Genomic DNA, 18,303 nt, shown 5'->3' on the forward strand with positions numbered 1-18,303 from the left:
GCTGGGTGAGCCGGGACTTGCGGTCGCCGAGAGGGATCATTCCGCCGGTTTCTTTGTGTTGCTGAAGCTGTAGAAATGGCTTATTTCCCTCCTCTTCGTTAAAAACAAAAATCAGACCCTTTCGCCCCCTTTTCTCCCGCCGGGAGGGATCGGAGAGTGGGCGGGAGGGGGATCTGCTAACTAGGGCAGGGGCGGAAAGGCTCAGGCGAAGAGTTGACGAGGGCCGGGTCTGGGAGGGATGCTGGGAGCTTTGACTCACTCGCACACCATGTGTCCCTCCGCGCGCAGCACGGGGGACTTTTCGGTGGGGATTTTGGGCGCCGACCAGACGCGGCATTTTCGGAAAATAGCGCCCTGTGCAGCTGAAGCGCTTTGTGTTTAGCGGGGCCGCGTCAGCCCGGCAGGGTACGAGGCGCCTCGGGTCCCCGAACCACCTCCTGCTGCTCCCCCGTCGCCGCTCCCGAAGCTTTTCCAGGTCAGTGCGGGTCTGTGTAGGGCCCTGTTACCACCGGATGTGGAAGTTGATCTCTTCGCTGGTAAAAAATAATTCCACTTCCCCCGGAACCCAGATCATCCCCGCGATTTCCTGTTTATTGCATTAAGGCGCCGGGTTTCCGGGGCTCCTGGCCCCGCTTATTCCGCGGGGGTCGGCGGGGTGGGCCTGGGTCCCCGCTCCGCCCGCGCCGCCGCCGCGCTTTGTCCGCTGGCACCCCGCTTCTGGGAGGGGCGGGCAGACATGGTGGCGGCCGCCGCCCCCTCGTCGGCCCCGGCGCACCACGGCCTCCCCGCGGCTCTCCGCCGGGCCGGTGCCGAGCGGCGGCCCTGGAGCGGGATAGGGTCGGGCCAGGGCTGCGGGAACTGCGGCCGCCGAGTAGCAGGCGGTGGGCGGGCGAGGCAGGCTGGCGCGTTACGGCCTTGGCGCTGCCGCCCCGGGAGCCTCCGCTGTCTTTGTCTGGGCCTCCGGACCGCCCAGCCGGAGCGAGGAAGGGTCGGTGGGGGCGGCCGGCCTCCGGCGCGCTGTGCTGTTCGGGCTGCGGGGCCTGGAGGCGCTCGGGCCGCGGCGGGAGCAGCCGGCTTGGCCGGCCCGGACAGGGTTAACGGGAGCGCCCAGTTGGTTCCGTGCGGGTCGGCCGCGGCGATTGCCTCGGCCTCGGGGACTCGAGTTCCTGAGGGAGGAAGCCAGCTGCTCTGGATGCTGGGGACTTCTGCTCTTGGCATTTGCCCGCCGGCATCTGCGGGTGCACGGCCTCCGGGACGAAGTTGAGAATTTTGCCAGGTCATTTCTGTCTCAACACCATCAGTGTGTTTTTAGTGTGTTTTCGTTGAAGCTCTCTTACCATGTTGAACCAGCGTGCCTAGCCTCGAGGGTGCATCGTGAAAACTGAAACCAAAGGAATGATACAGGCCTGCTTTGTGTGTGTTTCCCCACTTGAAGCCTGTTTTCAGTACACATAACTCTTACTTTAAACCTGATTGGACTGTGGCGTGGAAACATCTGTTCAAAGGAGGGGCAGAGACCACAGTACTTCTGAAGGGGGCTTGGTAATGTGGAAGTATCTTAAGTGTTCTCTATGGACACTGATTTGCTGTCTCTATTCAGGCAAGTTACTTTTGTGAAGTACAGTTTTTATCTAGAAAATGGTTTGGTGTAATGAGTGCAGTAACTTGCCATCCCAGAGTTAAAGCACCATAGTTTATTATGCAGAAGTTAGTGGCCAGAAGTTCTTTTTGCAGATAGTCTTTTTTCACATAGGGACCCACCCAGCTTGCTTTAAATTTCTTCTCACTGACATGTAACCATCGACCTTGACACTTCCACTTTCAGGCTCAGAGTTTGAATTTAAGGAAACGAAAGATGGCTTTGTCTTTTTTCTTAACATTTTCTCGAATTTATTTTCCCACAAAATAACAAAGGACTGTTGCATGTTAACGCAAGTGATATTTTAGGCAAGAGTGACATTGTTCTGCATTTCTGTTTCTTTTGAATGTCTAACAGAAGATAGCTGGATTCGTGAACCTACTTCTGCGTTCAGTTTGTTGTGTTATCACGTCATGTAACCGCTGGTAAACGCCACTGTATACTCATTTCTTTTTTTAAAAGCTGAAAAATGTGTCATTTCTATCCTGCTGTCATTCAAATCAAATCAGGATATTATTGTAAAAGACACATTTAAAAAAATACGGATAAGAAGGTTGTTTCCTGTGCTTTTTTTCTTGAGCTCTAGCTTTTTTTCAATTTGGGATTTAGATGCATAAACATCATGAATAAAGATTGCATAATCTGCATATGATTTTAGAGACTCAGAATATTTGAAAAAATTTTAAGTGATTAAACTTAATTTTTAATTCCACAACTTATTTTTAATGATGTACACAAATAAAACACGAATTCCATGTTAAATTTGCTTGTGAAAACTTGTGTGCAAGTGTAATTTCTGAAGTTGAACACTTCAAAGTATTATCGGAGTGCCAGATTAAAAAGGAGTCCCGCAGTGAAACCTTTGGTGAAACTGCTTTTGCATTGTAACCCATATACAAATGTAGAGCTAACTCTGTAACTTAAGAGTTCATGAGTTACCTATTTCTGAATCAGTCTGGGTGTTCTAGGTTGGAGGACAGTTGTAAATGTGTGAACACTTAAAGCCATACCTGCTTTGGTTTAATGGTTCTGAAATGAAGCTTCTGGTTGTTTTGTGAACTTTAGTCTGATTCTGTCAGTCTGTAGTTCTCTCCTGTTCCATCAACAGGAAGCATCTGGTCTGTCTTCATGTAATTGCTAGAAAATGCCAGGTATATTTTTGATGTTTGCTATTCACATGAAAATAAATATCAGATTGGATTTTGAGTTGTACTCCCCACCCTCAGCTCTAGATATATTTATGATGAGCTCATCGTCTATAGAATGGACTTTTTTTTGGCCCTTGAGTACCTTAAGTTAGAAATAGCAGGTAAAACAAGTTGTGAGGGGTTCAGGAGTCACTGCGAGAAAGTTTTGACTCATGAATTAATGATGAGGGTGCCATAGCCCTTTGCAAGCAGGTTGAGTGTGGATAGGCTCCATCTCTTCTCTCTGCAAATACTAATAAGCAAACTGAAACAAAACCTTTAAGTTCAGGGCAACTTAGGTTTCCAGTGAGTCATTTCTTTGGTCCCTGAGCTTTCCAACTAGTAATCATGTTTCTGTAGCACTAATGTGTCTACCTCAGGACAACTATAATTAGTATATTTAACTTTTTCTGAAGATGTTTGTTCCATCAGGCTCTCTGGTCAGTTTATTAGTATTAGGGCCTGTGTGTTACCTCACAATGTTGACTACAGTGGTCTGCACAGAGAAGATACTTTGGTGCAGCCAACTGTCCCGTTCAGACATTGGTGGGCTAATGCAGTTTTTATTATTTGGGCTAAGTATGTCCATAATGTTAGAGGCTTGACCATTAAGTGATTTCCCCACTGAAAATAAATCCACCTGTAGGGCCATTGGTCCATTTAGAAATAGAAACCTAAAATTCTTAGCCCTGGCTCTCTTAACCTTTTAATGGGAATGATTATAAAGGTTGGCTGTTAGGGCCCAAGATGCTAATGCACAAATAGTGTGGAAAAGACTCGATCATTTTAACTGATTGTACATTTAATATGAATGAACACTTAAAAAATTTTAAAAAGTAAATGCCATTTTGAAGAGCAAGGTGTCAGCCCCACTTTACTTTGTACTGGTTGTGTTGTACCTGGGGTATTATTTCAAATAGCATACTATCCTATTGTAAGTGGGATCTTGGATCAGTTCTGAAACTTTGTATCAGAATCAGCTGGAGAGCTCGTTAAAAAGACCTATGGAGGCCCAAGCTTAAGTAGGATAGGAACTGACCCACTCTGTTTTTCTCACATTCCTTAGATGATAAACAACTAAGTTTAAAAACCACCCAACTATAGAGCATGGCCAGAGAATTTTGATTGTGGAGGGAAATGGAAGGGAGGAAAAGTTGAAAAACGGTGATCTTTGGCCCAAAAAAGAGAAGCGCATCTATCCTGTCAGAACAATCAGGTTTGATTTGACCAGAAAGAACTAGGAGTAAGGGGTAGAAATTAGAAGAAGGCAGATTTTAACATTCCTGGAAGAAAAATTCCTCAACAACAGTATAATGGGTTGTTTCTGGTGGTAGGCTGTCCCCGTCCACTGATGGGCGTTCAAGTTAGGAGTTCAAGAGAAGGGGAAATGGTGAGCCGAATCAGGATTTCGCCAGGTTTCCTTAAGTTCCCTAAGGACTGAGAGTTTACAAATATGTGTAGGTTTGCAGATACAAAAGTGGAAGAGCAAAAGCTAACTGAAACAAGTTAGCTTAACTGGATCATAGTTTTCATTTTCTTGGATAAGGAAAAATGAATATTAAATGAGAGAACTATTTAATGAGGGTTTTTTTAAACCCAGCTGTAGTTTGGCATATTCAAAGCCTGAAAAATGGGCATACCTTCTGATGTGGAAATTTTAAGTGAATTTGTTTTGGTTTTTATTTTGGTGTAATAGAAATATACCAATAAATCGGTAGCTGTTTACAACCAGTTGCAGCATTGTTGATTATAAAAGCTGCATATTAACACATTTGATTCCTTCCCCACATTAATCATATATAGTAAGTAATGCTGTTCCCATTTTTCATAAGAGAAAATTGAGATACAGAGAAATTACTAGGTAGCTCACCCAAGTTAGCAGAATTAGTAACTGGTAGAGCACAGACTTGGTTACAAGCAGTTCTATGCTGTAAAATTGTAAACAACTTAGATGTTTCACAGAATTAGGATACATTCCTACCGTGGGGGTCCTGCCTAGCCATTTTTTTAATGCTTTGTTGTTGTTTAGTCGCTAAGTTGTGTCCAACTCATTTGCGACCCCATGAACTGTAGCCCACCAGCTGCCTCTATCCGTGAGATTTCTCAGGCAAGTATACTGGAGTGGATTGCCATTTCCTTCTCCAGAGGATCTTCCTGACCCAGGGGTCAAACTTGCTTCTTCTGCAATGGAAGGCAGAGTCTTTACTGCTGAGCCATAAAAATGTAAAAACATGAAATTATGTTTTGGTGTATGTGAAGTAAAAAAAGTAAATTTAAAAATATGATTTTATTTTGATTAAATAACAGGTATATTGACATCTGGAAGGAAATTGCCAAATTGTTAAGTGATTATTTCTGTATGTAATTTTATAGAAGACTGTTTTCTTTTTACTTACATAAATTTTCTAACTTTTACAGTGAATTTGTATTATTATGTATCTTGGGATTAAAAGGATTAAGGTTATGTTTCAATAAAAATTAAAGATACTAGCATAAGCTGAGTTTGAATTTTACACTGTGCAATTTATGCAAGTTGGCTAAGGAACTGCACATAAATGAGTATTTGAAAGTGCGTGAAGTGTTCTGTATTTGTTTGATTCCTTACCACTCTAATATATTAATTGAATAGGAAGAAACACCACTGATTCTTGCCACCCTACCTAATCAGTTCTGTATTTTATGTTTTTTTTTCACCTTATGTGTAATATTTTAAATGTTGTGTTCATCCCAGTTTAGTCACTCCCTAGTTCTGTGACTTTAGGCAACTTGCCTAATCTGCTTTACTTTCCTTCTTTGTGCAATTCAAATAATTGCAATACTTAACTCATGGTGCTTGGAAGGATTAAGTGAGTTCAGTTCAGTTCAGTCGCTTAGTCGTGTCTGACTCTTTGCGACCCCATGAACTGCAGCATACCAGGCCTCCCTGTCCATCACTAACTCCTGGAGTCCACCCAAACCCATGTCCATCGAGTTGGTGATGCCATCCAACCATCTCATCCTCTGTTGTCCCCTTCTCCTCCTGCCTTCAATCTTTCCCAGCATCAGGGTCTTTCAAATGAGTCAGCTCTTTGCATCAGGTGACCAAAGTATTGGAGTTTCAGCTTCAAAATCAGGCCTACCAATGAACACCCAGGGCTGATCTCCTTTTGGATGGACTGGTTGGATCTCCTTGCAGTCCAAGGGACTCTCAAGAGTCTTCTCCAACACCACAGTTCAAAAGCATCAATTCTTCGGCTCTCAGCTTTATAGTCCAACTCTCACATCCATACGTGACCACTGGAAAAACCGTGGCCTCGACTAGACGGACCTTTGTTGACACAGTAATGTCTCTGCTTTTTAATATGCTGTCTACATGGGTCATAATTTTCCTTCCAAGGAGCATATAAATTGATGAGAAAGTGTCTGAGACATACTTAATAGCTCAGTGCTGTGCTTAGTCTGTCAGTCCTGTAGGACTCTTTGCAACCCCACGAACTGTAGCCCACCAGACTTCTCTGTCCATGGGATTCTCCAGGCAAGGATACTGGAGTAGATTGCCATGCCCTCCTCCAGATGATCTTCCCAACTCAGGTCTCCCGCACTGCATGTGGATTCTTTACCATCTGAGCCACCCAGGAAGAATTTTTTGTATATAGCTAAGGTGAAGGCAATGGCACCCCGCTCCAGTACTCTTGCCTGGAAAATCCCATGGACAGAGGAGCCTGGTGGGCTGCAGTCCATGGGGTCACGAAGAGTCGGACATGACTGAGCGACTTCACTTTCACTCATCACTTTCATGCATTGGAGCAGGAAATGGCAACCCACTCCAGTGTTCTTGCCTGGAGAATCCCAGGGATGGGGGAGCCTGGTGGGGTGCCGTCTATGGGGTCACACATGACAGGGGAGCCTGCTGGGCTGCCGTCTATGGGGTCGCACAGAGTCGGACACGACTGAAGTGACTTAGCAGTAGCAGCAGCAAGGTAGTGTTAATGTAATCTTTCAACAGTTAGTGCAGTAGCCTGCTTCAAACAAGTTACTATTTCTGCTGCAAAATGTATGAACCTTTACACCAAGTGGGGTAAATAAAGACTATAAATAACTTCATGTCAGTTTAGGTAAGGTGTTACTGCCAAACAAGTTATTTTGGGTTCCATAGCTTTTTTTGGCTTTTGGAATTGCAGTTAAGGAACCTGTGGAATTTACTTAATTTTCAGTCCTATTTTATTTTACTATTACAACATTTTTAATATTAAAGCATGTATAGGAGGTCCAAGATCAAGGTGCCACATCACAGGGCTCTGGTTAGGGCCCTCTTTCAGATTGCAGACTTCTCTGTTGTATCCTTTTATGGTGGAAGGTGCAAAGGGACCCTTCTCAGGTCTCTTTTTATGAGGACATTTATCTCATTCATGATCTGACTGTACCGTCCAAAGACTCCTTCCTAATACCATCGCTTTGGGCATTAGGAGTTCAACATAAAATTCAGGGTTGGGGAGACACACAAATTTTTAGACGTAGCAAACAGTATACTGTTTAAGTGAATGATCTAAAAAAATTTCTTACATCCTAACTGGCTTGTGTGAACTTCTGCAATTATTGCAATTATTCCACCTATGCTCCTTTATCTGTTCTGTTCATAGGGACCCTCAGTTTGTCTCCCTTAGTTTATTCCTGTATGTATTATATATAGCCTGAACTTGACATCAATCACTCCTTTCATATTTTACTGGACTCCTGTTGTCAAATCTTCCTACCTGTCTAGTTCCTGTTTTTCCTCAGAGATCGCAGTGTATTTGTTGGGGAAGGTAGGTAATTATGAAAATTTCTTGGCCACTATAAATTTATGCTGTACAAATCCAATAGACCCTTGCTACTTGGCAGTCATTTTATTAATCTGAAATTTTGCTGTTGTTTTGTATCTTTTCTCTCTCTCTCAAGAGATGTCACTGACTTATATTTAATTGAAAAAGTATAGAATGCAAGCTTGCATGTTGTCACTATGACAGATCTATCCAGTCACCTTATTTTGTAAACAGAATAGAAGAGGAATCTTGCTTCTCTAGGAATCTTGCTGCCATACTTAACTTTCCTTTGATCACTTTGATCATTAACTGCAGGGATTTCTCCTTACCTTCAAATATTGCAGTGTATACAGACTTCTATGTTTTAGGAGGAAAAGAAACGACTTTAACTATTAACTACTGTTCTTTTTAGCTATCTTCCTCATTTCTTTATTTCAAAAATTTTAAGACAGTTAAAATATTGCTGCCCTCAGCTCTTTCGCTACTTCTTCCCTACATTATTGCAATTTTGTAATGACATTACATGTGAATGTGACATACTCAGACTGTTGCTTCAAGGGACATCCTTCCCAATGGTATTGGTTTCATCCTGGTTTTAGTCAGTCAGTGTGTATGTGTTGCTATGGCCTTCCACTTAGGCTTCTTAACCTTTCCTGTCCTCGCCTTTCATGTTAGTGTGCCATCTTGATTTTCCTTTTCTAGTTGCTTCATTCGTGAATTTCTGTTGTTTCACGATCCTCTTAGCACTGTCACTCCTCTCAGTCCTTGGCTCTGTGCTCACCTCTTTTTGTCTCTTCTTCATGGATGTTCTATATGTTGATGACCCGTAAGGGTACTCCCCAGGCTGGTGTCTCCAGTTGGTTTACCAAGTATTGCCTTTGAGAGGCTCAAGGAATTTCATTCTCTTTTTGGTTTATCATTACCCAACTTCCACCTACTTTATTTTTCTTTGTTTTATCATCATCATGCTTAAATCTTGAAGTCATCTGTGATATGTTTCTCCTTTATTTCTTATATCCAGCAGTCAGCATTATTCTTTAGGTTAATTTTTCTTGGATCTCTATTTTTGGGATTCTGCATTGCCTATTATCTGCCCTTTGTAACTTTATTTATTTATTTTAAAATATTTACTTAGTTATTTGGCTGCACTGAGTCTTAGTTGTGGCATGTGGAATCTAGTGCCCTAATCAGCAATTGAGCCCAGGCCCCCTGCATTGGGAGCTTGCGGTCAGCCACTGGACCACCAGGGAAGTCCTGCCCTTTCTAACTTTCTTCCAATCCATCTTGCATATGGCTGCCAGAATAATTTTCCTAAAATTTTTTTGAGCCCATTGCTGCTAAACCTAAGCAGCCTGAAGAGAGAACATGTGCTGTTGACTTTTGCACTCTCCACTGTGCCAAGCAAAGTGAATTGAACTTGTGCTGAATAAATGTTTGAATGGATCATCGTTTGCTCAAAACATAGAACGACTCTCAGTTGTCTACAGGATAAAGTCCAAACTCTGCTTTCTGGCTTTCAAGTCTTTCTGTTTTACACTCTGCTTCTTTAGCCTTGTTCTTGACTTCTTAACATCACCAAGATAGTATTTGCTCTATAGGATGCCATGCTTAGGTTTGACTCCATGTGTTCTTCCTTTTCCTTTTCCTGGCTGGTCAAAGCCTCTTCAGCCTAACAGTACTCTGTGCCAGGCACGGTTCCAATCTCTGGTGTTTCAGTAATGAACAAAACAGAAGACAAAGTCTGTTTTCTTGGAGCTGACATTCAGTGTTGGGGGAGAGAGGGCGCAATAAACAAATGTCAGGTGGTAATGAATGTAATGAAGAGTAAAACTGGATAAATGGATGAATACAGACACAAGAATACAATGTTAAAGAGAACAGGGAGTAAAGGACTAGTTTTAAAATGACTAGAAAAAAAAGAAGAAAACTAAAAAAATAAATGACTTGAAGGCAGGTTGGTATCTATCATAATTACAATTGCATTTATCCCTGTCCCAGCAGCCCAACTTCAGGGAATTTATCTTACAGTTCTATGAAATGGAATGATGCATTTACAAAGTTATTAATTGCAGTGTAGTTTATAATAGCAATAAAGTCCACCTACAGTAAACTGAGATGTATCCATACAACAGCATACTAAGCAGCTTTATAGAAAATGAGGAAGCCCTCTATGAACTAATAGGAAAGGATCTTCAGGATGCATTAAAAAAGCAAATGCAGAAAGTGTATATAGTAATGCAGTCATTTGGTAACTATAGAAATATTGGAAGGATATCCATGAAACTAGTGAAGGTGAATAATTGTGGCTGGGTAGAAGACGGGAGTAGCATAAATGCTTCTGTTGAGACTTCAATGTATACATTTCTATGCTTTGACGTTTTGAACTATTGAAAACAGAAGAGCAAAGGAGAAGTAAAGTAGCCCCTATAAGACTTGATGATCTGCTGTATGTAGAGACAAGAGGAAGAGGGAGGAGTTGAGGAAGCTCACAGATTCTCTAATTTGGGAGGAAAAGAGGGTGATAGTGTTATCAGCAATACAAGAGGAAGACTAGGTTTTGGCTGGCATGAGAAGTTCTGGTCATGCCAGTTGATGAATGCTTTTACTCTTTTGTAGTTTTGTGTGTATATGTGTGTGGCTGCTTAGTCACTCAGTTGTGTTCCACTCTCTGTGACCCCATGGGCCATAGCCCACCAGACTCCTCTGTTCATGGTATTATTCCAGCAAGAATACTGGAGTGCGTTGCCATTTTCTCCTTCAGGATATCTTCTCTACCCAAGGATCGAACCCACACCTCCTGAGGCTCCTGCATTGGCAGGTGAATTCACCACTGAGCCACCTGGGAAACCCTGTGTGTGATGTGTGTGTATAATTTATGTTCTTTCGATATAGAACTCGAGGTTGTCTTACACATGAATAGTAAATAGTCATCAATAAACATTTTTTATCTTTTGATTACAGACATTTATATTCTGTTTTTTTTTTTTTTGAAAACAGCTTTGTGGTGATGTCATAATTTTACAGTCAAATAGGGACATTGGTACGCACAGATAGAATGTAGATAGAGCAATAGAGAATGTATATCTGATAGCTTATATGGGAAATAGGAAATTTATTAGCATAGTTCCAATTTAATTATATCTTTTGATGCCTGAAATTAAAAGCAATAAAAAGGGCTTTTTAATAAGAAAGTGATCTTTCAGTTCAGTTCAGTCCCTCAGTCGTGTCCAACTCTTTGTGACTCCATGGACCGCAGGACGCCAGGCCTCCCTGTCCATCACCAACTCCCGGAGTTCACTCAGACTCTTGTCTGTTGATGATGCCATCCAACCATCTTATCCTCTCTTGTCCCCTTTTCCTCCTGCCTTCAATCTTTCCCAGCAGCAGGGTCTTTTCCAGTGAGTCAACTCTTCGCATAAGGCCAAAGTACTGGAGTTTCAGCTTCAGCATCAGTCATTCCAATGAATATTCAGGACTGATGTTCTTTAGGGTAGACTGGTCGGATTTCCTTGCAGTCCAAGGGGCTCTCAAGAGTCTTCTCCAACACCACAGTTCAAAAGCATCAATTCTTCAGCACTCAGCTTTCTTTATACTCCAACTCTCACATCCATAGATGACTACTGGAAAAACCATAGCTTTGACTAGATGGACCTTTGTTGACAAAGTAATGTCTCTGCTTTTTAATATGCTGTCTAGGTTGGTCATAACTTTTTTTCCAAGGAGTAAGTGTCTTTTAATTTCATGGCTGCAGTCACCATCTGCAGTGATTTTGGAGCCCCCAAAAATAAAGTCTGACACTGTTTCCACTGTTTCCCCATCTATTTCCCATGAAGTGATGGGACCAAATGCCATGATTTTACTTTTCTGAATGTTGAGCTTTAAGCCAACTTTTTCACTCTCCTCTTTCACTTTCATCAAGAGGCTTTTTAGTTCTTCACTTTCTGCCATAAGGGTGGTGTCATCTGCATATCTGAGGTTGAAATATTGATATTTCTCCTGGCAATCTTGATTCCAGCTTGTGCTTCTTCCAGCCCAGCGTTTCTCATGATGTACTCTGCATAGAAGTTAAATAAGCAGGGTGACAATATACAGCCTTGATGTACTCCTTTTCCTATTTGAAACCAGTCTATTGTTCCATGTCCAATTCTAACTATTGCTTCCTGACCTGCATACAGGTTTCTCAAGAGGCAGGTCAGGTAGTCTGGTATTCCCATCTCTTGAAGAATTTTCCACAGTTTATTGTGATCCACAGAGTCAAAGGCTTTGGCATAGTCAATAAAGCAGAAATAGATGTTTTTCTGAAACTCTCTTGCTTTTTTGATAATCCAGCGGATGTTGGCAATTTGATCTCTGGTTCCTCTACCTTTTCTAAAACCATCTTGAACATCTGGAAGTTCACGGTTCACGTATTGGTGAAGCAATCCTTCATGTTAGGACTCCCCAAAATAATTTTTGAAGGACACTGACTGGCACGTAGTCAAAGATAACCAACCATACACACAGACAAACATGAGCAAGAACCAGTGGAAAGGAGAGACAGCAGAAAAAGATCGTCATAGGCATCACATATTAGAAGATACAGGTTAAACAACCATAATTACTGTGTTCACAGAAATAACACATCTGAAGAGAGGAAGCAGAAAAAAATGGCATTGTAGATTTGAAAATAACAATTACAACTACTGGAAATAGAGTAAATGAATTAAAAACTTAATGGTGCAGTTTTCAGCACATTAGACCCATCAGGAAAATTTTTGAACTAGAATATAGATCAGACAGCATTATCCAAGATGTAGCTTCAAGGTAGAAAAGAGAGAACGATGGAAAATATAGATGACAGGGTAAGAGATGTGGAGGATAGTGTGAGAAAGTCTTAATTGGAATTCCAGAAGAAGAGAAAGAAAGAAAAATAGGTCATTTAGAGAGGTGATTACTGATGTTTTCCAGAAACAATGAAAGATACCAAACTAGGATTCAAGAATCCCGATGAATCCACATTAGAGTAAAAATAAATTTACACCTTGGTTCAGTTCAATTCAGTTCAGTTGCTCAGGCATGTCCGACTCTGCAACCCCATGGACTGCAACATGCTAGGGTTTCCTGTCCATCACCAATGCTCGGAGCTTACTCAAACTCATGTCCAATGAGTCAGTAATGCCATCTGACCATCTCATCCTCTCTTGGCCCCTTCCCCTCCCGCCTTCAAACTTTTCCAGCATCAGGGTCCTTTCTAGTGAGTTTTTTGCATCAGGTGGCCAAAGTATTGGAGTTTCAGCTTCAGCATCAGTCCTTCCAATGAATATTCAGGACTGATGTTCTTTAGGGTAGACTGGTTGGACTTCCTTGCAGTCCAAGGGACTCTCAAGAGTCTTTTCCAACACCACAGTTCAAAAGCGTGAATTCTTCGTCATTCAGCTTTCTTTATAGTCCAACTCTCACATCCATAGATGACTACTGGAAAAAGCATAGCTTTGACTAGACAGACCTTTGTTGACAAAGTAATGTCTCTGCATTTTAATATGCTGTCTAGATTGATCATAGCTTTCCTTCCAAGGAGCAAGCGTCTTAATTTCATGGCTGCAGTCACCATTTGCAGTGATTTTGGAGCCCCCCCAAAATAAAGTTTCTCACTGTTTCCATTGTTTCCCTATCTATTTGCCATGAAGTGATGGGACCAGATGCCATGATCTTAACTTTTATGAATTTTGAGCTTTAAGCCAACTTTTTCACTCTCCTCTTTCACTTTCATCAAGAGGCTCTCTAGTTCTTCACTTTCTGCCTTAAGGGTAGTGTCATCTGCGTATCTGAGGTTATTGATATTTTTCCCAGCAATCTTGATTCCAGCTTCTGCTTCATCCAGCCCAGCACTTCGCATGATGTACTCTGCATAGAAGTTAAACAAACAGGGTGACAGTATACAGGATTGACGTACTCCTTTTCCTATTTAGAACCAGTCTGTTGTTCCATGTCCTGTTCTAACTTGCTTCTTGACCTGCATACAGGTTTCTCAAGAGGCAGGTCAGGTTGTCTTGTATTCCCATCTCTTGAAGGATTTTCCACAGTTTGTTGTGATCCACACAGTCAAAGGCTTTGGCATAGTCAATAAAGCAAAAGTAGATGATTTTCTGGAACTCTCTTGCTTTTTCTATGATCCAACGGATATTGACAATTTGATCTCTGATTCCTCTAACTTTTGTAAATCCACCTTGAACATCACTGGAAGTTGAAGGTGGCTTGGAGAATTTTGGAGAATTTTGAGCATTACTTTGCTAGCATGTGAAATGAGTACAATTCTGTAGTATTTGAACATTCTTTGGCATTGTCTTTCTTTGGGATTGGAATGAAAACTGACCTTTTCCAGTCCTGTGGCCACTGCTGAGTTTCCCAAATTTGCTGGCATATTGAGTGCAGCACTTTAACAGCATTATCCTTTAGAGTTTGAAATAGCTCAACTGGAATTCCATCACCTCCACTAGCTTTGTGTGTAGTGATACTTCCTAAGGCCCACTTGACTTCACATTCCAGGATGTCTGGCTCTAGGTGAGTGATCACACCATCATGGTTATCTGGGTCATGAAGATCATTTTTGTATAGTTCTTCTGTGTATTCTTGCCACCTCCTCTTAATATGTTCTGTTAGGTCCATACCATTTCAGTCCTTTATTGTGTGCATCTTTGCATGAAATGTTTCCTTGGTATCTCTAATTTTCTTGAAGACATCTCTAGTTTTTCCCATTCTATTGTTTTCCTCTATTTCTTTGCACTGATCACTGAGGAAGGCTTTCTTACCTCTCCTTGCTATTCTTTGGAACTCTGCATTCACATGGGTATATCTTTCCTTATCTCCTTTGCCTTTAGCTTCTCTTCTTTTCTCAGCTGTTTGTAAGACCTCCTCAGACAACCATTTTGCCTTTTTGCATTTGTTTTTCTTGGGGAAGCCCTTGATCACTGCCTCCTGTACAGTGTCCAGAACCTCCATCCATAGTTCTTCAGGCACTCTATTAAATCTAATCCCTTGAATCTATTTGTCACTTCCACTGTATAATCGTAGGGGATTTGATTTCGTTCATACCTGAATGGTTGGTTGGTTTTCCCTACTTTTCTTCCAATTTCAGTATGAATTTGCCAATAAGGAGTTAATGATCTGAGCCACAGTCAGCTCCTGGTCTTGTTTTTGCTGACTGTATAGATCTTCTCCACTTTTGGCTGCAAAGAATATCATCAGTCTGATTTCGGTACTGACCATCTGGTGATGTCCATGTGTAGAGTCTTCTCTTGTGTTGTAGGAAGAGGGTGTTTGCTATGACCAGTGTGTTCTTTTGGCAAAACTGTTTGCCTTTGCCCTGCTTCATTCTGTATTCCAAGGCCCAATTTGCCTGTTAATCCAGGTATCTCTTGACTTCTTACTTTTGCATTCCAGTCCCCTATAGTGAAAAGGACATCTTTTTTGAGTGTTAGTTCTAGAAGGTCTTGTAGGTCTTCATAGTACCATTCAACTTTAGCTTCTTGAGCATTACTGGTTGGGGCATAGACTTGGATTACTGTGATGTTGAATGGTTTGCCTTGGAAACGAACAGAGATCATTCTGTTGATTTTGAGATTGCATCCAAGTACTGCATTTCAGACTCTCTTGTTGACTGTGACTACTCCATTTCTTCTATGGGATTCTTGCCCACAGTAGTAGATATAATGGTCATCTGAGTTAAATTCACCCATTCCAGTGCATTTTAGTTCTCTGATTCCTAAAATGTCAATGTTTACTCTTGCCATCTCCTTTTGACCACTTCCGATTTGCCTTGATTCAGGGACCTCACATTCCAGATTCCTATGCAATATTGTTCTTTACAGCATTGGACTTTACTTCCATCCCCAGTCACATCCACAACTGGGTGTTGTTTTTGCTTTGGCTCCATCTCTTCATTTCTGGAATTATTTCTCCAGTCGTCTCCAATGGTATATTGGGCACCTACCAACCTGGGGAGTTCATCTTTCAATGTCCTATCTTTTTCTCTTTTCATACTGTTCATGGGGTTCTCAAGGTAAGATTACTGAAGTGGTTTGCCATTCCCTTCTCCAGTGGACCACATTTCGTCAGAACTTTTCACCATGACCTGTCCATCTTGGGTGGACCTATATGGCATGGCTCATAGTTTCATTGAGTTAGAAAAGGCTGTGGTCCATGTATCAGTTTGAGTAGTTTTCTGTGATTGTGGTTTTCATTCTTTCTGCCCTCTGATGGATAAGGATAAGAGGCTTGTGGAAGCATTCTGATGGGAGGGACAGGCTGTGGGGGAATCTGGGTCTTGCTTTGATGGCCATGCTCAGTAAATCTTTAATCTAATTTTCTGTTGATGGGAGCGGCTGTGTTCCCTCCCTGTTGTTTGTCCTGAGACCAAACTATGGTTGAGGTAATTAAGATAATGGCAGCCTCATTCAAAAGATCCCATGCACGCACTCAGTGCCTCTGACCCTGCAGCAGGCCACTGCTGACCCACGCCTCCACCGGAGACTCCTGGACACTCATGGGCAAGTCTGGGTCAGTCTCTTACGGGGTCACTGCTCCTTTCTCCTGGGTCCTGGTGTGCACAAGATTTTGTTTGTGCCCTCTAAGAGTCTGTTTCCTCAGTCCTATGTAAGTTCTGGCATCTCTGTGGTAGGGTTAATAGTGACCTCTTCCAAGAGGGCTTATGTCATACCCAGGTCTGCTGCACCTAGAGCCCCTGCCCCTGCGGCAGGCCATTGCTGACCAATACCTCCACAGGAGACACTCTAACACAGTTCTAGCTCATTCTCTGGGGTGTCTGAGTCCTGGTGCGCACTAGGTTTGTTTGAGCCCTCTGAGTGTCTCTGGGGGGTATGGGGTTTGATTCTAAATGTGATTTTTCCCCTCCTACCATCTTCCTGGGGCTTCTCCTTTGCCCTTGGATGTAGGATATCTTTTTTTGGTGGGATCCAACATTCTTCTTTTGACTGTTGTTCAGCAAAGGGTTGTAATTTTGGAGTTCTTGCAGAAGATGAGCTCATGTCCTTTTGCACTGCCATCTTGAATTCACACATCATAATGAAATTGTAGAAAACCAATGACATTAAGAAAAATTTAAAAAGTAGCTGAAGGAAAAGATAACCATTGAAGTAGCAAGAATTAGGCTAACAGATGACTTCTCAACAATATAAATCAAAAGATAGTGAAATAATATCTGCAATATGAAATGAAATAAAAACAAAGGAAAAAGCCTGTCAACCTAGAATTTTATGCCCAGTGAAAATATCTTTGAAGAATGATGGTGGAAATAAAGATATTTTAAACAAAAACAGATTGTTATCAACATTGATTAAAGATAATTTAAACCAGCTTCATTCAGTAGAAGTTTTTGTAATGATAGAAATATTCTTTGTGCTGTTCAGTATTGTAGTTATAAGTTACATAGGACTGGTGGACTCTTGAAATGTGGCTAGTGTGATTGAGGAACTGAATTTTTCATTAATTTAAATGGTTACATGCACCTTATTAGTGCAGTCCTAAAGTATATACATCAGGTAGAATGAACCCCGGAGAAGGCAATGGCATCCCACTCCAGTTCTCCTGCCTGGAGAATCCCAGGTACAGGGGAGCCTGGTGGGCTGCCGTCTGTGGGGTTGCACAGAGTCGGACACGACTGAAGCAACTTAGCAGCAGCAGCAGCAGTGGCAGCAGAATGAACCCCACATGGTCAAAATAAAAGATATGAAGGGCTGAAAAATAAAGTGATGTATATTTAGAAAATGAGAAGGAATAAGGACTGTATAGAACAGTAAAAATTATCTAATGGATTAAAAAACAAGACAATAGCAGAATGGAAATGAATAGGATTCTAGATTCTGGGGTCCTTGTCTAGAAGGAGGGTAAATTTAAAAAAAAAATGTGGAAAACTTTAAATATATAAAAGGAAAAGAAAGAGTATGATGAACCCCACATATTCATTACCTAACTTCACCAGTGATCAACTCATGGCTAATCTGGTTCCACATACATCCCTCAATTAATTTATAACAAATTTCAAGTATCACATCATTTAATCTATAAATATTTGTTTTTAATCCTAAAATGTTATAAACTTAAACTAAATATCATTGTCAGATCCAGACAGTTTCTTATTATCAATATTAATATCTTAATACACATTTAAGCACTGTTTCTTAATATCAGTACACATTTAAGCAGTGTTTCAAATCTCCAAATGATCTTTTAAATTTATTTTATTATTTTTTATAGTGATAATTTAATTGTTAATGTGTAAGTTCTGACAAAACTGTATGTTTATTTAAACATTTTTATTTTTTTATTTATTTTTTATTGAAAACATTTATTTAGATATAGATTTTTAACATATATCACAAGGAAAATGTTACTTAAGGAAATTTGTTTATTCCTAAAAACTTCTTGATTAAATCTAAATCTATAAAATCTTGTTTTTAACTTGGAATCATTGTCTTCCATGTTTTTCAACATAATCTGTTTGATCAAATTTTGTTGGTGATACAGCATTTCTTTTTTAAAAAAATTAATTTATTTAAAATATAAATTTATTTATTTTAATTGGAGGTTAATTACTTTACAATATTGTATTGGTTTTCCCATACATCAACATGAATCTGCCACAGGTATACACGTGTTCCCCATCCTGAACCCCCCTCCCACCTCCCTCCCCATACCATCC

The 18,303-nt window shown here is 41.2% G+C and overlaps 1 protein-coding gene across 8 annotated transcripts in view; it reads left to right on the forward strand.

Annotated features, from left to right (window-relative positions):
- The first annotated feature begins 335 nt into the window (after positions 1-335).
- Positions 336-18,303, forward strand: part of GABPB1 (GA binding protein transcription factor subunit beta 1) — a 67,537-nt gene continuing 49,569 nt past the window's right edge. For 3 of the 8 annotated variants that reach the window (XM_055537987.1, XM_055537988.1, XM_055537993.1), the window contains exon 1: positions 517-536. The gene's annotated coding sequence lies outside the window, so the exon portion shown is untranslated. Of the gene's footprint in view, positions 476-516; positions 537-18,303 lie in introns of those variants that run through there. The other 5 variants (XM_055537992.1, XM_055537994.1, XM_055537991.1 and 2 more) reach the window with 4 other exon arrangements.

The sequence above is a fragment of the Bubalus kerabau genome, chromosome 10 (assembly GCF_029407905.1).
Source record: "Bubalus kerabau isolate K-KA32 ecotype Philippines breed swamp buffalo chromosome 10, PCC_UOA_SB_1v2, whole genome shotgun sequence".
Classification (NCBI taxonomy): Eukaryota; Metazoa; Chordata; class Mammalia; order Artiodactyla; family Bovidae; genus Bubalus; species Bubalus kerabau.